The 16,975-nt window shown below is 45.0% G+C and overlaps 2 long non-coding RNA genes across 5 annotated transcripts; one reads left to right on the top strand and one right to left on the bottom strand.

Moving 5' to 3' along the window:
- The first annotated feature begins 206 nt into the window (after positions 1 to 206).
- Positions 207 to 12,057, top strand: LOC123332780. 3 transcript variants are annotated; one of them, XR_006549811.1, is made up of 5 exons: positions 207 to 401; positions 1,562 to 1,648; positions 4,088 to 4,159; positions 4,650 to 4,721; positions 11,924 to 12,057. It is a non-coding gene; the product is annotated as an uncharacterized LOC123332780 (long non-coding RNA). The 3 variants fall into 3 exon arrangements; XR_006549813.1 differs by lacking the exon at positions 11,924 to 12,057 and adding an exon at positions 7,569 to 7,704; XR_006549812.1 differs by lacking the exon at positions 11,924 to 12,057 and adding an exon at positions 5,660 to 5,805.
- Positions 1,102 to 2,450, bottom strand: LOC123332778. 2 transcript variants are annotated; one of them, XR_006549809.2, is made up of 3 exons: positions 2,020 to 2,450; positions 1,587 to 1,786; positions 1,102 to 1,335 (listed from the first exon to the last, which is right to left on the bottom strand). It is a non-coding gene; the product is annotated as an uncharacterized LOC123332778 (long non-coding RNA). The 2 variants fall into 2 exon arrangements; XR_006549810.2 differs by having other exon boundaries at positions 1,587 to 1,760; positions 2,020 to 2,443.
- Positions 12,058 to 16,975: the final 4,918 nt, after the last annotated feature.

Here is a 16,975-nt window from a genome sequence, read left to right as displayed (position 1 = left end):
GCAGCTACACCTGCTACTTCACTAAAGGGTAATATCAGCCCTGGTGTTGGTCATTAACCTGAGGGGTTGTGAGGGATGGCTTGGCTCCTGGTTTCCTTGGTAACTGATGAGCCAACCTGAGGTCAGTTCCTGCTGGAAAGGATCATCTCAGTCCTCCCCAGGCACTGAGTAGCAAGGATGACTGGCCCATCCTGCCTGCCATTTGCTGATCACAGTGGGGTGTTCTTTGAGGACCTTCTGCTAAGACCAGTAAGATTCCCCAGTCCAATAAACCACTCATGTCTCTGCCACCAACTCTGGGCTCTTTCCTCAGTCTCCGGAGTGGGCAGCTCTATGGCTTGAAGATGTGGGGGATGCCACTCAACCATTGGTGAGCCAGCCAAGAGACCAAGGAAACTCTGGTGAGTGCTGAGATGTAGGGAAATAAAAATGAGTAACAGACTGGAAGGGTGCTAATCCCAAGGTAGCCCTCCACTAGCAAGGGGGACCCTGAGGCCACTGTCCACTGTGTTTGTCTTTCTAGATCCTTCTACTGCTGATATCCTCTTAACCTCAGGGTATGTTTCCAGGTAAAAAGCAGCAGTCCTGAGCTCATGGTCTATTTGACTGGACAGGGAAGGCTGGTGAATGCAGGCAAAATGCAAGGACCTGGGTTTCCTATCAGATACTTTGGGAGTTAACCTGGTTGGGTAATCAAGCAGACCCCCAACCCAACACCGCTAAACATTTAACAGCCACAAGCTGTAGGGATATTTAACTGAGGAGAGGGTGTAAATTGGGCATGGCCAGTTCCCCAGAAAGGTTTTGTCCAGGCCTCTGGAGAAGGTAGTATACTAAGGATACCCTGGAGCTTTGGGGCATTGGAAGGGGGCAGAGCAATGATTCAGTGTGATGGAACAACAGCTCTCTGCCATCTGCAATGTCTTAGAAGCAGTGGAAGCCATAACTACAGGCTTCAATGAGGCATAGAACAACGTGAAAAACCACTGATGGGGAATCTGGAACAGCTGTGTGGGATAAATGGGAATCCCAAAGTTCCCGGGCACTTTCCAGATCCTTCGGCTGCAACAGCATAGGAATGATATCATTTCCACAAGACTCTTGGGGAAGCAGTTTTTTATTCAAAGAGCATGTGCACAAAGGAGAAGGGGCAAGAAAAAGCCAGCTCCCTGAGTAGAGGGGGGCGAGTTGCATTTCTAATAAAGGGGAGGGTTTGTCTCTGGTGACTGATAATGTCCAGAAATCATCACACTTCTTGGTTCAGCAGCAGGAGGCCCATGGTGGCTATCAGGAATGGCGAGTTTCGGTGTGGGGAAAGGAGTGTGTGAGAATTTTCTGAAAGAAAGCACAAAAACAGGCACGGTTAAAGGTTACAGTGGATGGACCTTCTTGCCTTGCAAACTATGTATACACTTTCGTGTAGCAGAGAGAAAGTTCTTTTATTTCTGGGAGACCGCTGCCACCCAGGTACCCAGACTCAGGACCCCAGGACCCCAAAACATTGGTCTTTTTTTGAAATGGATGTACTCTTGTCTTCCTATCTCACCATGGACATTGATAGCGACAAGGAATCCCACTTTACTCACCATGGAGCAACGAGGAATCCCACTTTACTGACCATGGATTTCAGGAATGGCTGATGAGGCTGGTAAGCACTGGTATTTCTACTTTTCCTTACAACCATGCTGCTACAGGGCTCATTGGAAGGCTTATCACATGGCATCTGCTGTGGGGACTGGGGATGGACAGACCGTGTGGTTCTGCAGCCAGGACAAAAAACACAGGCCTGGGTGGCATTATCTGAGAATGCTCTTAAGGCTTGTCTTTTGCTTACTGGTCAGGATCTCCCTGTATTGTCCTTCTGGATTTCCTCCCTGGCCTGAGGGCAGGGGATCAGCTGGAGCGCCGGCGACAGGGGTGGCCTCTCTGCAAAGTGAGTCTGCTGGCTGGTGTGCAGCAGGACACTGTGGGAAATCAGCCTGGCTAATGCAGCCACATGGGGCCAATGAAAAGTCTTACCTTCTTCCTGTCCTGGGTGCGCAGAGCCTCGCTTACAATGACACTTCTCAGCTGCTTTCCCTTGTATTACATTTGTGGTATTTGGTTGCTGGGCTGACCCAGCAACGTACTGACTGAGCCTAAGGATGTCTAGGATGGGGCATCATTGTAAGGGTTGTGCAAGGTTATGTAGGGGGTCGGGGTGCATGGTCATGCCCTCATGATGGCTGTTCTCCTGCCCTTTCTCTGTCCCCTGCTAGAGCATTTCTGCTGCACTTACACCCCACTTACAGGAACCTGCTTGCCCCTGCCCCACCTAGTGGTTGTTCCAATGCTTAGGGAGAAGTAGCTCCACCTGCTAGTTCCTGAAAGGGAAATACCAATCCTCATGATGGTCATGAACCTGAGGTGTTTGAGGGAGTGGAACCTGCTGTTGGTTTCCTTAGTAAATGATGAGCCAACCTGAAGTTTGTTTCCCATAGAAATGCTAATCTCCATCTACCCCTGGGCACCAAGTAACAAGGATGCCTGGCCTTTCTTACCTTCTTACCTGCTGTTTGCTGTTGACAGTTGGGTGTTCTTTGAGGACTTTTGGCTATGCAGCATCCTCAGTCCAATAAACCACTGATGTCTCTGCCACCAACCTTGGGCTCTTTCCTCAGTTTACAGATTAGGCTACACTAAGGCTTGCAGGTATGCCGGGTACAGCTCAACCACAAGTGAACCAGCCAAGAAGCCAAAGAAGTTTTGAGTGCTGAGATGTAGGGAAATAAAAATGGGGAACAGACTGGGGTCGGGGGTAGGGAAAGTGGTGGGGAATGGGCAGGGGCACTAATCTCAAGGTGGCCTTCCGCTAGCATGAGGGACCCTGTGGCTGCTGTCCACCATGAGGCATGTCTTTCTCAATCTTTTTACTGGTGATACCCTGCTAACCTCAGTTTCTTTCCAGTTTAAAAGTAGCAGCCCTGTGCTCAAGGCCAATTTGTGTTGGGATGGCTGGTGAACGCAGGCAAAATGCAAGGGCTAGGGTGTCCTGTCAGATACTTTGGGAGTAACCTGATCAGGTAATCGATTGTACCAGCAACCTACCACCCCTAAACAGAGCCACAGGCTTTGGGGATAATTAACTGAAGACAGGCTTGTGAATTGGGTGTGACCAGTTCCCTTCAAGGGTTTCACTGGAACCTGTTGTGAACCCAACATATTAAGAATACCATGGAGCTTCTGGGCCCAGCTCTGGAAAAGGATGGAGCAAGGACGCAGTGTGATGAAACCACAGCTCTCTGCTGTCTACAGTGTCTTAGAATCAGTGGAAACCATAACCACAGGCTTCCATCAGTCATCAAGCAATGGCAAAAATCACTTCTGGGGAATCTAGAACAGCTGTGAGCAATAAACAGGACTGCTGTTGTTCCCAAGCCCTTTCTAGATGCTTGGGCAGCAAAATCATAGAAATGATACCACTTCCAGAAGACTCTTAGGCAAGCAAAGCCTTTTATTACAACAGAGGACTTGTGCCCAAGGGAGAAGGGGCAAAAAAAAAAAAAAAAGAAAAAAGAAAACCAAAGCAGGATCCACGAGTAGAACAGTGAGTTGCCTGTTTAAGAAAAGAGACTGTCTCATGAGCTGATAAGGATGGTAAGCACTGGTTATTTCTACCTGACTTACAACCTTGCTGCTGGCAGGCTAATTGGAAGTCTTATTATGTGGCATCTGTTGTGGGGCCTGGGGGTGAACAGACTGTGTGGTACTGCAGGCCAAGGCAGGAAACACGGGCAGAGGTGACATTATCTGAGATGGTGTCAAGGTTGTCTTTTTCTTACTGGTCAGAACCTCCCTGTATTGTCCTTCAGGATTTTCTCCCTGACTGAAGGTGGGGAATCAGCTGGAGGACTGGGTGACCACGGTGGCTTCACTGCAAAGTGACTGTTCTGGCTGGGTGTGCAGCAGGACTGGATGGGAAATCAGTCTGGCTAATGCAGCCATGTGGGGCCAGCAAAGACCCTTGCCTTCTTCCTGTCCTGGGCCTAGTTTACTATGACACTTCTTAGCTGCTCTCCTTTGTATTATTTGTTGTATTTGGTTGCAGGGCACCTCTACACACTAGACTGACCCCACGGACGTCTCTGAAGAGGGACACCAGGATAATGAGTTGTGCAGGGTATGTACAGAGTAGAATGTATGGTCAGGTCGCTGAAGATGGCTCTTCTCCATCCCCTGCTAGGCCCGTCCCTGCTACAGGTATACCCCACTCAAGGACCATGCTTGCCCCTGCCCTACCTAATGGTTGTTCTCGTGCTTAGGCCAAAAGGGCTCCACAGCTAGTTCATTAAGGAGAAATATCAGCCCTGGTGATGGACAGTAACCTAAGGGGTTGTGAGGGACTGGCCCCAGCTGCTGGTTTCTTTAGTAACCAATGAACCAACCTCAGGTCAGTTTTGCCTAGTGGAATACTAGTCTGTATCTGCCCCCCCCCCCCCCCCCCAGCCCTGCACCCCCAACTAGAGTAGCAAAGATGACAGATCTGTCTTGTTTGCTGTTCCCAGTTGGATGTTCTTGGGAGACCTTTGGCTTCAGACATGTAAGATCCCTAGTTCAATAAACTGCTAATGTCTCTGCCACTTACTCTGGGCTCTTTCCTCAACCTCTAGGCTGGGCAACTCTAAAACTTGCAGGCCTGCCGGGTGCAGTTCAATCACTGGTGAGCCAGCAAACAAGCTCTGGTGAGTGCTGAGGTGTAGGGAAATAAAAATGGGAAACAGACTAGGGTGGGGAGAAAGGGTGGGGTTGCTAATTCCAAAGTGGCCCTCCACTAGAGACCCTATGGCTGCTGTCTACTGTGAGGCATGTCTTTCTAGATCCTTACATTGATGATATCCTGTTAACCTCAGAGTCTCTTTCCAGTTATAAAGTAGACATCCTGTGCTCCTGGTCGATCTGACTGCACAGGGATGGCTGGTGCATGCAGGCAAAACGCAATGACCTGGTTTCTTCCTTTATCAAATGCTTTGGGAGTTACTTGGTTGGGTAATTGATTGTACCCACCACCCCTAAACTATTAAAAGCTACCGGTTTTAGGGATATTAACTGAGGACAGGTTTGTGGATTGGACCTCAGACTACTGTCTGATCTTTTTTCACAATGGTTGTACTCTTTTCATCCTATCTCTCCATAGACATTGATAGTGACCAGGGAATCCCAGTTTATTGGCCAAGATCTGGTGTTTCCACTTACCTTATAGCCCTGCTGCTGCAGGCTAGTTGTGGCACCAGCTGTGGGGACTGGGGGTGGACAGACCGTGTGTACTGTAGCCAGGACAGAAAACACAGGCCTGGGTGGCATTATCTGAGAATGCTCTTAAGGCTTATCTTTTTCTTACTGGTCAGGACCTCTTTGTATTGTCCTGCTAGATTTCCTCCTTAGCTTGAGGGCAGGGAATCAGCTGGAGGACTGGGTGACAGTGGTGGTCTCTCTGCAAAGTGAATCTGCTGGCTGGTGTGCAGCAGGACGCCGAGGGAAATCAACCTGGCTAACGCAGCCATGTGGGGCCAGTGAAGACTCTTGCCTTCTTCCTGTCCTGATTGCCGAGGGCCTTGCTTACTCTTGACACTTCTCAGCTGCTGTCCTTTGTATTTAATGCATTTATGATATTTGGTTGTAGACGCTGCTACATACTCTTGAGACTGAAAAAAGTTGGCTTAAAACTCAACATTCAGAAAACTTGGATCATGGTATCTGGTCTCATCACTTCATGGCAAATAGATGGGGAAACAGTGGAAACAGTGACAAACTTTTATTTTGGGGGGCTCCAAAAATCACTGCAGATGGTGACTGCAGCCATGAAGTTAAAAGATGCTTGATCCTTGGAAGAAAAGTTATGACCAACCTAGACAGCATATTAAAAAGCAGATACATTACTTTGTCAACAAAGATCCATCTAGTCAAGGCTGTGGTTTTTCCAGTAGTCATGTATGGATGTGAAAGTTGGACTATAAAGAAAGCTGAGCACCAAAGAATTGATGCTTTTGAACTGTGGTGTTGGAGAAGACTCTTGAGAGTCCCTTGGACTGCAAGGAGATCCAACCAGTCCATCCTGAAGGAAATCAGTCCTGAATAGTCATTGAAAGAACTGATGCTGAAGCTGAAACTCCAATACTTTGGCCACCTGATAAGAAGAGCTGACTCACTGGAAAAGACCCTGATGCTGGGAAAGATTGAAGGTGGGAGGAAAAGGGGATGACAGAGGATGAGAAGGTTGGATGGCATCACCAACTTAATGGACATGAGTTTGAATAAACTCTGGGAGTTGGTGACAGACAGGGAAGCCTGGTGTGCTGCAGTCCATGGGGTCACAGAGTCGGACACGACTGAGCAACTGAACTGAACCGCTACATACTGAACTGACCCAGAGGATGTCTTGGAATATGGGCAGACCAGGATTGTAAGGGCTCTGCAGGTATGTAGGGAGGTGAGGTGTATGGTCAGGCCCTTCAGAATGACTTCTCTTGCTTTTCCTACATCTCCGACTAGACAGGTCCCTGCGGACTTACACTCCAACCACAGGAATGTGTTTCCCCTTGCCCCACCTAGTGGCTGTTCTGATACTTAGGCCAAAAGGGCTCCCCATCTGCTAGTTCCTAAAAGGTTTAAAGGAAGGGCCCCATGCTGCTGGTTTCCTTAGTAACTGATGAGCCAATCTGATGGAAATTCTCAGAATAATAGTATCTTCCTCCCTCAAATAGGTGAGATTGCCTGCATTCCACTGGGTGTTGCTGCAGTATTTTGCTTAAGATTCGCTTTCCATTTAGCCATTGATCATTCTGTGTTTGTGCACATACAAGAATTGGTGGTCAGTAAGAGTTGAACACGATAGAAGCAACTGAGCAAGCAGGAGGTACAATGCAACAGAAGCATTCTCACATTTAAAGACTGAAGTAGATTCAATTTGGTGAGAAATGGCAAAGTGTCCAAGGCGCCTGTGGGATGGCAATTAGCATTGTTGGTATCCTTGGAAGATTAAATCTGTCAGTCTTTTGCTCTGTGATTTTACGACTTATGCTCTTTGAAGTGGAGACTATGAAATCTTTTATCTTCTGAAAGTTTCAAAACCAGTGCTTTTGATGATATTCTTTCAAGGGACTTGGGTAAAGATGTGTTCACAATGCTGAACGTTTAATGATCTACACTGTGGCTATGAGAATGTTAAGGACACATCTAAACCTCCAGTCCTTTTTTCTTAACCTATCAGTTGAAGGAAATAGAGCTTTTCTCAAATTCTTCAGATATTTTTTTGCATGGTTAAAAATGTTACTAACACGCATAAAATGTTACTTATATGCATAAAATAGAAGAGGCCACGTTCCACCCTCACACCACCCCCCTCCCCAGAAAAAATTAGCACCACATTTTCTTGTCTCTGACCACTCAGGGAACAGATGGGGCTGGAAGACTGCTAGTTCTGCACGCTCTCCTTTCCTGGTGGTGGTATGAAGCCCAGCAGCTACAGACCCCTAGAAACAGCTCTATAGTTAAACCAAGTCAGGGTTTCTTTTTTTTTGTTTGTTTTGCAGTGAGAGTCCTCTCCGTGAAGAAGCGTGAGGAGGCTCAGGAGGAAGAAGTGGGAAGGGGATCTGTCCAGGCTTTGAGTTTGGATGACATGATTCTAAGGAAGTCAGGGAGGAGGGTGTCAGTTCAGGGTTAAAATGTTTGAGCTCACATGAGCTATTTTTCTGGAGGTCCTAGGAACACAGTGGAGCTTAGGTAGTCCTTGCTGCTTTCTTACGATCACTCTAAAGCTGAGAGGGTTGTGTTGTTTGCCACATTTCTTTAGAAATGTTAGGAAGATCACATTTTGTCCCCCCATGCAAGGGGATTAAAGAGAATCCTGTTTCTGTTTTTCGCTGGAAAATATAATGGATAGATAAGGAAGGCAGTGTATGAAAACCCACTCACTATATGAAGCTTTGCATCTGGTTTGGGAATCAGGATGTTTCTCTGTTGTACCAAAGTGGCTCAGATCCTTCAAGATGATTAGAGATGTATGGGACAAACATAATAAATCTATGATGTGAGAGAACATGTTTCTCAGCATTATATTCTTGGTATTAATAAAAGCAGTTTTTATAAGTCAGCTTGAGTAGAAGAGAACTGTGGACAGTGTAGTAGAGATAAGGTCTGGGGTGTAGTCATTCCTCGGGGATGGATGAAGGCTACTCCTAAGAGTTAAACAGGAATAGTGTGAAGATTTTTCTTTTGACCCTGCTCTTCTGAAAGACAGAAGTCGGATGGTGAAACAGTAAGATTGCTGCTGTCGTTTAGTCACTAAGTTATGTCCAACTCTTTTGTGACCCTGGGGTCTATAGCTTGCCAGGCTCCTCTGTCTATGGGGTTTCCTAGGCAAAGAATACTGGAGTGGGTTGCCATTTCTTTCTCCAGGGGTCTTTCCAACCCAGGAATCGAATCTGCATCTCTTACTTCACAGGCAGATTCTTTCTCGCTGAGCCACCAGGGAAGCCCTGACAGTAAAGGATACTAGAGGAAAACTAATCACTTTTGGCAGGGATGGTGCATAGGAGTAGCAGATTGTGCATTTTTCTTGTGCCTGATACCACCACCTTCTGCAGTCATCTACACATCTCTCCAAACAGAACGGTTTTGGTCCAGCAACATCTGTGAAGTACTAACTACCCCAGGGAAGTGAGATTATGGACAGAATGGTCAGTTTTACTGACTTTTAAAAAGAAAACATCCAGCTGGTGACTTGTTTGTAGTTCAAGACTGGTTAGTGCAGTAACGCCCTGGAGAAGGAAATAGCAAGCCACTCCAGTATTCTTGCCTGGGAAATCCCATGGACAGAGAAGCGTGCTGGGCTACAGTCCATGGGGGTCACAAGAGTCAGACATGACTTAGCGACTAAACAACAGTAAGATGATTCTAGCTCTGTCACTGTCCTGAACAAAGTCCCCTTGCTGCTAACACCTCTGCACAGGACCAAGGCATCAGCAGACTTATGTCATTCTCAAAAGTTACAATCCTGATTGCTGCTTAGGTCTTGATAGGGATTCTCTATGGTGTCCCAGTAGATACTCCAAACAGGCAGGTTGTCTACTGGGAGCTCTGACCAGATGCAAGTGCCCAGGAGGATATGTAAAAACACATTTCTGGAACTCAGTTTGGGGGCCAAGAGGAGACACTTCTCAGCTCAGTCTATACATAAAGAAGCTGTTGCACATGGCTGGTAAGTGATTGTACTACGAGGTAAGTGGTGAGGGTGAATGAGAGGTGCAGATACCAATACCAGAGAAGTAAACCAAGTGGACAATTTAAGTGGAATCCATAACCCTCTCCCCTTACAGGTAAAGTAGGAAAAGTTGAGGGCATAGGTTATTTCACTAATGGAAAGTCAGCCTGGAAGGTCAGAAAACCCTTTTTTCCATTCTCCGAATGTAAGTGATGCCTTTGAGTGTGTCTGGGTACACAGCATACATGGAAGGTTTGTGAACAGTGTTATCAGGAGAAGGATGGAGAGCTCAATAACCAAACACTCTGCTTAGTATGAAGAAATGTGTTTTATTGATCAGTAATCCCTGACTGGAATGTGTTGGCTTCTAAGTGATAAACTGTCCTTCTCAAATAAAAGTTCAGTCAGTAGAAATTAGACCTGTCCCTCACTCACACATATAGAGTCTGCTGATAGGCTGTTGGGTGAAATGAGGCAAAGAATGAGAAACCTCTACCGCTATAGTCAGAGCCTTCTGGAAGACGGACTAGTAAAGAGCTAGAAATACTACGTGAACTTAAAACTGAGAAGGGCCTGTATATACAGTCAAACAACTGAGCTCAGATAACAGACCTTAACTGCCACCAGCAGCTTTATATTCATCTTGTTCTAATACTGTATTAAATAGAACAGGACAAGCTTATCTCTCGCAAAGATCTATGAGCTAAGTGCATTCTTGACAGCCTTCAGGAGGCACAATTAAGAGGTCACCTGAGGGAGAAAATGCTCAGTACTAGAACATTTTGCTCTGAGACAATGTTTTGGAGACAAATGAAATGGGTAGTTCCCTGCGTGTGTGCTAAGTCACTTCAGTCATTCAGTCATGTCCGACTCTGAGACCCCATGGACTGCAGCATGCCAGGCTTCCCTGTCCATCACCAATTCCTGGAGCCTACTCAAACTCATGTCCATTGAGTCAGTGATGCCATGCCAACCATCCTCTGTTGTCCCCCTTTTCCTCCCACCTTCAATCTTTCCCTGCACCAGTGTCTTTTCCAATGAGTCAGTTCTTTGCATCAGGTGGCCAAAGTATTGGAGTTTCAGCTTCAGAATCAGTCCCTCCAATGAATATTCAGAACTGATTTCCTTTAGGATGGACTGGTTGGATCTCCTTGCAGTCCAAGGGACTTTCAAGAGTCTTCTCCAACACCGCAGTTCAAAAGCATCAATTCTTTGGTGCTCAGCTTTCTTTATAGTCCAATTCTCACATTCATAAATGACTACTGGGAAAAACCACAGCTTTGACCATATGGACCTTTGTTGGCAAAGTAATGCCTCTGCTTTTTAATATGCTGTCTAGGTTGGTCATAGCTTTTCTTCCAAGGAGCAAGTGTCTTTCAATTTCATGGCTGCATTCACCATCTGCAGTGATTTTGGAGCCCCCCCAAATAAAGTCTGCCACTGTTTCCCCATCTCTTTGCCATGAAGTGATGGGGCCAGATGCCATGATCTTAGTTTCTGAATGTTGAGTTTTAAGCCAACTTTTTCACTCCCCTCTTTCATCAAGAGGCTCTTTGGTTCCTTTTCACTTTCTGCCATAAGGGTGGTGTCATCTGCTTATCTGAGGTTATTGATATTTCTTCTGGCAATCTTGATTCCAGCTTGTGCTTCATCTAGCCCAGCATTTCACATGATGTACTCTGCATAGTTTAAATAAGCAGAGTGACAATATACAGGCTTGATGTACTGCTTTCCTGATTTGGAACCAGTCTGTTGTTCCATATCCAACTCTTTGGGACCCTATGGACTGTAGCCCGCCAGACTCCTCTGTCCATGGGATTCCCCAGGCAAGAGTTCTGGAGTGGACTGGCACACCCTCCTCCAGGGAATCTTCCTGACTCAGGAAGATCAAACACTCCTCTCCTGCATTGGCAGGTGAGTTCTTTACCACTAGTGCCACTTGGGAAGTGGGTAGTTCCCTAGCCAAAAAATAGGCTTTCTTGGAGCCCAGCTGCTGCTGCTAAGTCGCTCAGTCGTGTCCGACTCTCTGCGACCCCATAGACAGCAACCCACCAGGCTCCGCCGTCCCTGGGATTCTCCAGGCAAGAATACTGGAGTGGGTTGCTATTTCCTTCTCCAATGCACGAAAGTGAAAGGGAAGTCCCTCAGTCGTGTCCGACTCTTAGCGACCCCGTGGACTCCAGCCTACCAGGCTCCTCCATCCATGGGATTCTCCAGGCAAGAGTACTGGAGTGGGGTGCCATTGCCTTCTCCCTTGGAGCCCAGGGATGGTACCAAAAAGAATTTGGATCAGTTGGTCCAGAAGCCACTCTCTATCACACATGAGTACTTATGTACATGTTGCTGTCTGGGCTGGATGAAAGCTTTGTGGCTAGAGCAGTGACCTGATCCTAGTATCTGCATGGGCAAAGCAATATAAAAAGCCCTTATGATAGTATAAGTTTACCAAGTTTACTTATACCTGGATATTTGCACATTAAATCCTTTCTGCAATTAAAAGATTTACTCTTAGTGTGATACTTTATAAGCTGAAGCTTCATTTTTAAAAAAAAAAGCCACATAGTAATGGGTGTGAATACTCAAAATCCAGATGATATGTTTCAGAATTGTATCAAACTCAAATTATATGAGTTTATCAATAAGATAAAAGCCAAGGCAATTTAAATCTGTATTTTTGTGCTACAGCCAAGAAGGTGGAGTAGACAGACCTTGTCTTACGAGCATGCCAAAATCAGCTACCTGCAGAACAACCTGGTCAATGAAAAAGACCAGAACCAACCAGAAGAGATCTTCTACAACTAAAGACATAAAAAAGAAACTACAGTGTGACTGGGAAGGAGGGGCAGACTTGGATATAGTCATGTTCCATACCGCCCCTCCTGGGATGGGAGACCCACAAACTGGTATAGTTCTATTCCAGAGGTTCTCTCATAGGAGTAAGTTTTGAGCTGTAGTTTGGGCTCCTCAGCCTGAGGGTCCTGCACTAAGAAGCTGAGTCCCCAGAGCATTTGGCTTTGAAGGTCAGTAGGGCTTATTTCTCCCAGTCCTTTGGGACTCACAAAATTGACTCCCCTTTTAAAGGGCACACAATCTCTCTGCAATGAGACCCAGGGTAAACGCAGAAAATTGACAGGACCTTGGGCCAGACCTACCTGCTGGTCTTGGGGAGTCTCTCAGAGAGGTAGCGGAGTGGGTGGCTGCAGCTGACCCTGGGGACACAGCTGATGCCCTGGGCATCAGCAGCAGCCATACTTGGGAGTTCCTTCTACCACATGGACACTGGATGGGCAGGCACTGTTGTGGGATCCTCTCTCCAGCTCATCAGTGCCAAGACCTGGCCCCACCCAACAGCTGTTAGGGGCCAGTGCTGGGACACCTCAGGCCACACAACTTACTAGGTAGGATTACAGTGGACAGGTTGTATAAGGGGAGGTGGGGGAGAGGGGTACCAGACCTCAGACTCAAAACCACAATCTTGCAGCCAGTGGGCCCAGCCTACCCACAGCTAGCCACACCATGCCCTGGGACAAGCTGGGCTCTGGCCCTGCCCACCAGCATGTCAAAACAAGCTTAGGGACACCGCATACCCAACTGTGTCAGGAACCACACCCCCATCCCCCACTGACACCAGCTCTGGGATCTCTGGGCCCTGCAGCCTGACTCCAGGATCTGGCTTTGCCTGCCAGTAGTCTGGAACTAATTTGAGGACCTACCCTGGGACCTGGCATGAAGCCCATCACCAGTGGGCAGGCACCAGCCCCAGTCTTCTGGACCTTGGCTCTGCTTACCAGTGAGCCAGCACTAGCCCTGCAGCCCCTGGGGTCCTGAAGAGAGACAAGGCCCCAGCAACCAGCAGCTGGCAGCCTGTGAACCAGGCAAGGCATGGCAACCAACCATAACAGGAGCTAACTAAGCTTACCAGACTCCCCACATAGCCTGCCTGCCAGAATCAAGGACCCACGCCACCCTTGCGGGGCGTGGAGGGGAATGCCTAGAGCATATAGCATAGGAAATGAGAGGGGACTGCACTGCTAGAATGCATGAGATGTCTCCTAGAGAAGGCCACTTCTGCAAGGAACAGACAAAATGAGAAACATGTTCCAGACGAAGGAAGAATGAAGTAGATATACAGCTTAACCAAGAAGAGTTCAGGGTAATGATGGTAAAGATGATCAAAGAATTTGGGAGAAGAATGAATGCACAGAGAAGTTAGAAATTTTTTAACAGAATAAATATAAAGAACACAATAACTGAAATGGAAAATATACATGAAGCAATCAAAAGCAGACTAAGCGACACAGAGAAATGAACCAGTGAGCTGGAAACCTCTGGGACTACAATAAGCACACTAATTATTTGCATTATAGGGGTCCCAGAATGAGGAGAGGGGAAAAAGGAGCTGAGAACATATTTGAAGATATCCTAATTGAAAACTTCCCTAACCTGGGAATGCAAACAGTCATGTAAGTTCAGGAAGCAGAGTCCCAGAGAGGATTAACACCAAGACATGATAATTTAAATGAGAAAAATTAAAGAGAATATTAAAAGCAGCAAGAGACAAACAATAAACATACAAGGGAATCCCCTAAGACTATCAGGTAATTTTTCAGCAGAAATTCTGCAGGCCAGAAGGGAGGGGCACAATATATTTAAAGTGATGAAAGGGAACAACCTCCAACCAAGAATACACAGCAAGGCTCTCCTTCAGATTTGGTGAAGCATCATGGATGAGCAAAAGCTGAAAGAATACAGCACCATCAAACCAGCTTTACAAACAATAAAGGAACTTTTCTATGCCAAAAAAAAACACAATAAATGCCACAACTAGAAACAAAATTATGCAATGAAAAAGCTCACTAGTAAAGGCAAGCATGCAGTAAATGTAGAAAATCATCCAAGCACAAAGCTAGTAGGAATGTTAAAAGACAAAAGTAGTCAAATCATCTATATCTACAAATAAGCAGTTAAGGGATACACAAAATAACTATATAAAACATACCAAAAACAGTAACTGAGGGGAGGAAAGTACAATGCATTTGAAATAAAGAGACCAGCAACTCAAAACAATCATGTACGTATATAATAAATAGATCGCTATATAAAAGAGTCATGTCTGACTCTTTGGGATCCCATGAACTGTAGCCCACCAGGCTCCTCTGTCCATGGGATTCTCCAGGCAAGAATACTGGAGGGGGTTGCCATTTCCTTCTCCAGGGGGTCTTTCTGACCCAGGGATCAAACCTGGGTCTCTTGTGTCTCTGGCCTTGGCAGGCAGGCTCTTTACTGCTGAGCCACTTGGGGACTGCTATAATATATAAATTGCTATATAAAAACCTCATGGGAACCACAAAATTAAACATCCATAATGCACACACAAAAAGGAAAACCAAACAACATTTAAGATCATCAAATCATGAAAACAAAAGGGAAAAAAAGACATACAAAACTCCCCAACAATTAACAAAATGGCAATAAGGATATCATGTTGATAATAATCTTAAATGCAAATGGACTAAACGCTCCAATCAAAAGACATACAGTGGCTGAATGGACACAATAAGACCTGTACATATATGCTGCCTATAAGAGACTTCATTCAGATCTACAGACACACAGTGAAAGTGGGGGGGATGGATAAAGTTATTCCATGCAAGTGGAAGTCAGAAGAAAGCTAGAGTAGCAATACTTATTAGACAAAATGAGACTAGAGGTCAACTGCAAAAGGTACAAACACACAAAGCTTGTGGAAGCTAAACAGGACACTCTAAACAACCAGTGGATCATTGAAGAAATCAAAGACAAAATTAAAAATATATATATTTAAAGGTAAATGAAAATGAAAACATGATAATCCAAAACCTATGAGATGAAGTAAAAGCAGTTTTAACAGGGAAATTTACAGCAATACAAACTTACCTCAGGAAACTAGAAAAATCTTAACAACCTAACTTGACACCTAAAGGAACTAGAGGAAGAACAAAAACCCAATGTTAGTAGAAGCAAAAGATCAGAGTAGAAATAAAGACTAAAAAACAAAGGAAAGACCAATGAAACTGAGTTGGTTCTTTGAATAAACAAGACTGAAAAACTTTAGCCAGTCTCATTAAGAAAAAGGGGGGGGGCGGTGCACGGCAGTTAAATCAATAAACTGAGAAATGAAAAACGAGATGTTACAACCCAGACCACAGAAATACAAAGGATCCTAAGAGACAGCTACAAACTATATGCCAGTAAAATGGACAACCTAGAAGAAATGGACAAATTCTTATAACAGTACCATATCCCAACACCAAATCAGGGAGAAAGAGAAAATATGAACAGACCAATTACCAGTAGTGAAATTAAGCTAATAATTTTAAAAATTCACAACAAACAAAAGTCCAGGACCAGGTGGCTTCACAGGTGAATTCTACCAAAAATTTGAAGAGTTAACACCTATCCTTCTCAAAGTATTCTCAAAAACTTCAGAGGAACACTTCCATATTCATTCTATGGAGCCAGCATTACCCTGATACCAAAACCAAACAAAGACACCACAAAAAAATAAAATTACAGGCCAGTATGACTGATGAACATAGTTGCAAAAATATTCAAAAAATATTAACGAACTGAATCCAATATAGTAAAAGGATCATTCACTATGATCAAGTAGGATTTTATCTCAGAGATGCAAGGACTTTCCGATACCCACAAATCAATCAATGTGATATACCACATTAAAAAAAACTGAAGAATTAAAACCATATGATCATCTTAGTAGAGACGGTAAAATCTTTTGACAAAATTCACATCCATTTATGAAAAAAAAAACAAAACTCTCCAGAAAATGCACATAGAGGGAACATAAGATAATACAAGCCATATATGCCAAACTGACGCCTAACATCATACTCAATGGTGAGAAGCTAAAAGAATTTCCTCTAAGATCAGAAGAAACAAAACAAGGATGCCCACTTTTACCGTTTTTATTTAACAGTCTTGCAAGTCCTAGCCACAGCAAAAGAAAAAGAAATAAAAGGAACCTGAATTGGAAAAGAATTGAAATTGTCACTGTTGGCAGATGACACAATACTATTCATAGATCCTAAAGATGCCACCGAAAACTATTAGAACTAATCAATGAATTTGGTAAAGCTGCAGGATACAAAATTAATATACAGAAACCTCTTGCATTTCTGTATACTAACAATGAACTATCAGAACAAGAAACTTAGGGAACAATCCCATTTACCATATCAAAACAAATAAAATACCTAGGAATAAACCTATCTATGCAGAGTACATCATGAGAAACGCTGGGCTGGAAGAAGCACAAGCTGGAATCAAGATTGCCGGGAGAAATATCAATAACCTCAGATATGCAGATGACACCACTCTTATGGCAGAAAGTGAAGAGGAACTAAAACGCCTCTTGATGAAGCTGAAAGAGAAGAGTGAAAAAGTTGGCTTAAAACTCAACATTCAGAAAACTAAGATCATGGCATCTGGTCCCATCACTTCATGGGAAATAGATGGGGAAACGGTGGAAACAGTGTCAGACTTTTTTTGGGGGGGGCTCCAAAATAGTGCAGGTGGTGACTGCAGCCATGAAATTAAAAGACGCTTACTCCTTGGAAGAAAAGTTATGACCAACCTAGATAGCATATTGAAAAGCAGAGACATTACTTTGCCAACAAAGGTCCGTGTAGTCAAGGCTATGGTTTTTCCAGTGGTCATGTATGGATGTGAGAGTTGGAC

Source organism: Bubalus bubalis, chromosome 3 (genome assembly GCF_019923935.1).
Source record: "Bubalus bubalis isolate 160015118507 breed Murrah chromosome 3, NDDB_SH_1, whole genome shotgun sequence".
NCBI classification, from domain to species: Eukaryota; Metazoa; Chordata; class Mammalia; order Artiodactyla; family Bovidae; genus Bubalus; species Bubalus bubalis.
This window is presented reverse-complemented; position numbering and strand designations above follow the sequence as displayed.